Source organism: Ananas comosus, linkage group 14, assembly GCF_001540865.1.
Source record: "Ananas comosus cultivar F153 linkage group 14, ASM154086v1, whole genome shotgun sequence".
NCBI classification, from domain to species: domain Eukaryota; kingdom Viridiplantae; phylum Streptophyta; class Magnoliopsida; order Poales; family Bromeliaceae; genus Ananas; species Ananas comosus.
The window spans coordinates 4787868-4792724 of record NC_033634.1 but is presented as its reverse complement, the minus strand read 5'-3'; positions in this window follow the sequence as shown (position 1 = coordinate 4792724).

Below are 4857 nucleotides of genomic sequence, written 5' to 3'. Positions count from 1 at the left end.
AATAGACTACTTGTGTTTGATTCAAAGGAAATCAAATGACTTGTATGTTGGATGTTTAGATAGCTTCGATGATTTCACTTGTGGTTGTTGTTTGCCCTCGTGCAAACCTTGTATATTCCGCAATTCTCTTTTATGATTTGCTTGTAATATACTTGTTGTTGGAGCCTTGGGTGGATAGGGGAAGTACTGTCCGTTCGGCGTCTGTCATGTGCTCGAATCCGACCAAATTGGCGGAGCTCGGGGTGTGACAGCACGTGACCTGTTGGTGGTTAGACCAGTTAGAGTCGGTTACTTGGATTTTGGCTTGAGGTAGAGCCTGATTGAGCTCGACAGAGATACGCTGCATACTCGGTTGGTTAGCTCCCACGAGTGCCACTCCGGAGACGGGCGTTGTGCTTTCGCGTTGGTGTCGCTCATGCCGGTTGGACTTGCTCTCCACGGACTAGATAGTGTGGAGGTAGCTGGTTAGTCGCAACTGGGCAGGGACGGGTGTGTTCATAGTCACAGGGACGGGTATGCTTACAGTCCCGATTTAATTGAGTCAGATTTGACATTTCCTACAGTTGGTTAGTGTAGAGCATGATAATATAGTGATTCATAGCGGTAGATTTTATTCCTGCATGTACTACTATCCTTACTCCCTTCTGTAGACTTAGTGGGTGGACCGATATTGTTGAGGGCGGCACCCACTGAGGACTACTTGTTTTACAGTAGTTCTCACGCCCTGTTGTTACCCTATTTTGCAGAGCCATCGTCTTCGGCAGCTGCTGTTGCTGATCTGGACCGAGGCAAGGGCGTCGCGAGTTAGAGCCCTATCCGACGAGTTGCTGAGATAGAGGATCCACCCCTGCAAGTAGTTTCAGTTTATTTTGTTGAGTTCATGTACATACAGTTATTATGACTCGCTGGAGCGAGAACCTTTGTATAGCGTTTTGTTGTTTGTATGTGAGACTTGTGTTATTCTACCTGTTTGGTTTCTTTACAGCTCTATACTACTGGTTGTAGTATTGTATATTTTCTGTTACCGATACGCTTCGTATACAAGAAAAATTCTTTGAATACGGCGGATTTGTCGACATGCCCGAAAATTGTGTAATCCGGGGCGTGACACTTTGTGTTATCAATAGTATCCCAGTCGGACTCTATATAAAAGTATTTGTTGTTATACTTGAAATTATATTTTAAAAATTTTAATTAAATTTAATATAATATATTTTGAAATATGGTAAAAAAAATAACTATTTTGGGTACGGATTCGGATTTCGAATTTTTGGTTAAATTTGAATTTGAATATAGATTTTTCAAATATGTCGGATTTCGGATTTACTAGTCGGGTTCAGGTTCATATTTTTTTTAAAATCTGTCCGAATTCGACCGGTTGAAATCCCGACTTGTGTTATTATATCTATATATTTATATTTTTTAAAATAAAAAAACTATATTGTAGATGGTATATATTTTTAAAAATTCATAAGTTCTTAATAAATAGTATGTTTTAGGTACTAAATATAAAACAAGGCTAAAATATATAAAATCTTCTGTACATATTGTGAGTGGTACTCTTCTTCTACAAAGTCCTTAAGTTTGTACATAGCACCAAATTATCCTTAATTTTGTATTGTCATCATTTAACCATCTTAGTAATTCTTTTTTATTGTTCATTAAATGTTAACATAAACGTCTTAATAATTCTAAACTTACCGACCGTCTTTAACACAAGTAGCAAAGGAGTTGGTGGTTGGTATTTGAAGTTTCAGGTTCGAATTCTAATTGCTTCACATTTTCAGTTAAGTTTATATCTAAAACAAAATAAACGAAGCGGGTAATATACTACCTTTCTCTCAAAAAAAAATTTTAAAACTTTATATTAATTAGACGCTGCGATAAAAATTCGTAATTAATACCATTTGTTGAATCATTGGCGTTAATCGCTAATTCCAAAAATCAGAGCTTTTAAAAATATACAACTAACTCATTTAAAGCATATACGAGTCTCGATTATGATTCGGTCCAATCAGTCTCACACAAACTTCGGATATATTGTTTCGAACATGATTTGACGTAATCTAATTTTCTGCTATAATTAAGCCTATAAGACAAGATGCTCGTACCTGAAAGCAAAGAAAATTTTCTATTTATTTCTTATTTCTTGTGGGTACTTGAAAAATCCTAATAATAAACATGCGAGCTGAGGAAGGATCAAACTTCTCATGTTTTAGTCCGTAATTAAAATACCGCGGTGGTGTATATATCTAGGGCAACTCTATTTATATAGATTTTTAATGGCACCCCTACTAAGTTAATTATTTACAAAACAATAAGCATCACAAGATTACTTATAAATACATGCTACGCATATATATGGAAAAGCTATGGTATATAGCTCAAAAATTATATATATATATATATATATATATATATATATATATATATATATATATATATATATATATATATATAGAGTTTGATTGGGCTACTATTGGTAGTAAACTGCTCGGTTTACTACTGATTTATTTTTGATGATACAGCTTCCAAATCGACGATCGGCACCGTTGAACATAATCTAGACTATTTAAATTATCTAGAAATCAAATTTCATGATTTTTTAGCATCACTAACTGAACGATCAAAGGGTCACAAAATCTATAATTTTAATAGCCGATATGGTACGGTTTTGCTCGTTTAACAGTATAGAGAATCAAATCAACTAAATTTTTGTTAAAATTTTTTTTAAACTATTAAAATAGATCTAAACTCTAGATCTCAAATATAAAATTGTATCATCACTTTTTAAAGGCATATTATTATCCAGCCATTCATTTTCTGCTCCACTTGATGGCACAAGAGAACAATTATCGAAAATGTGTGAAATTTGATTTCCAAAATAGTTTAAATATTGTTGATTATGTTTAATGTGCGCATCATCAATTTGAAAGCTATAATACGAAAATAAATCGGTAGTAAATTGAGTTCGTTTATTATCGATAGTAAAACCTCTCTCTCTATATATATATATATATATATATATATATATATATATATATATATAAAAGCTTACATGCTACGCATTTGACCCGCGTCCACCACCTCCCTCTTATAGATTCCACGAAGCTGTTCGCCTGTTCCCGTTTGGACCCCTGTTGGGAGGGTACAACCCCAAACAGTACTAATCAAATAAAATCACAAAACAATAAAAAATTAAACCCCAAAGAGTACGATTAATGTAAGAAGCATCCTCTTCACCATGCATGAAAAAGTCTATATTGTAACACTTACGAACCAATCACATCTTTTTTTAAAAAAAATAAAAATAAAATAAAAATATTTCTCTAATAATCAATAATGAGATGAGTGAAGCAAATCTAATTAGTTGGAAATTAATGTCACATCAGCAATATAACTAGTGCACTTTAGATTTTTTCTTCACCATGCATCCAAATCAAAAGAGGAGAGAAAAAATGTGTCTCAAAAAGGGAAAAAAGTCTGACCTTTATATTGATATAGCGTTTTCAATAATAACTGAATGTCCCTGGCTAGCGCAAGAGGTAAAGAATTTGATGATTGTTACTTGATGTCCCAAGTTCGAATGCCAGTGGGCTTGGTAATTGGTACTTGAGATTTCAAGTTCGAATCCTAATTGATTCACATTTTTAGTAAACAAATCAGTTAGCATGCTCTACCTTTTCCTAAAAAATAATAATAATTATTCAACAAATATTTTTATTATATTTTTTTAAAAAAATTGAATGGTTGGTTATTTATAATGTACTGTAAGAATCATACAGTAGAATTTTTTTGTGTCACACAGAGAAAAAAAAAAAAAAAAAGCCACTTATATAATATTTACGTGGCCTTATCAATAATCACCCATCACAATATTTACATCACATTATCAATAATCAGCTATCACATCCCTAATCTCCACTAATTAAAAATAATTTTCGAAAAAAAATATAGAAAAAAAAAACTTAAATAAGAGATGGAAAGAGAAAGAGTAGACCTCACACCCACCCTTCTCAATTCCTAATCTCTCTCTCTCTCTCTCTCTAACGAGGAGATAGAAAGAGAAAGAGTGGACCAAGCTCACCACCCACCCTTTCTCTTTCTCTGTCTCTCTGTCTTGCCCACCCACCGCCATCGATCGATCGTGATCTGCCCCAACCTCTGTCTGGTCTTTAAACCCTCTTTCACTCTTCCCCCCCNTTTTTTTCGGACTATACTGGTACTATTTTTTTTTTTTATTTTAGAAAGAGAAAAAAATTCCTTCCTCTCTTTTTGTGCCCGCTTTGTATTAAAATGATAATTTTATTTTTTCTCTCCTTGTGAAAAAATGTGCAATTTCTCCGTCCTTGCCACTGCTCCCCACAGATCTGAGATTTTCAGTGGTGAGGCATGAGGATTAAGGAAAACAATGAGAATCTTCTAGTTGTTACCCAAAAAATTTTGATTATAATTATGTTTTGAATTTTGTGATTTTGATCTCATAACGTTTGGACCAAATTTTTGTTGAAGTACAATTAAAAAAAAAAAAAAAACCTGGAACACTCCTCCCAGATCAGCTGCTTTGCATCCCTACTGAGAGATCGAGCAAAATCTTTCTTTTCCTTCAAGTTTTTTTTAAAAATTTGTGCGGCCTCTTTTTAATTTTTTAATTTTTATTTTTGGCAACAAAGATACACACGTAATTAATTAAGGCAGATCTGCATGGCATGCATTGTAAATAATTAATAATAACTGCTATTATTATTTGAACCTATGCATAATATATCAAAAAATTATTATCTATATCTAAAATTAATTAGGTAGCATCGATCTCCACGCAGATCTAATCTAATAAGTTTTTTTTTTTTTTTTGGT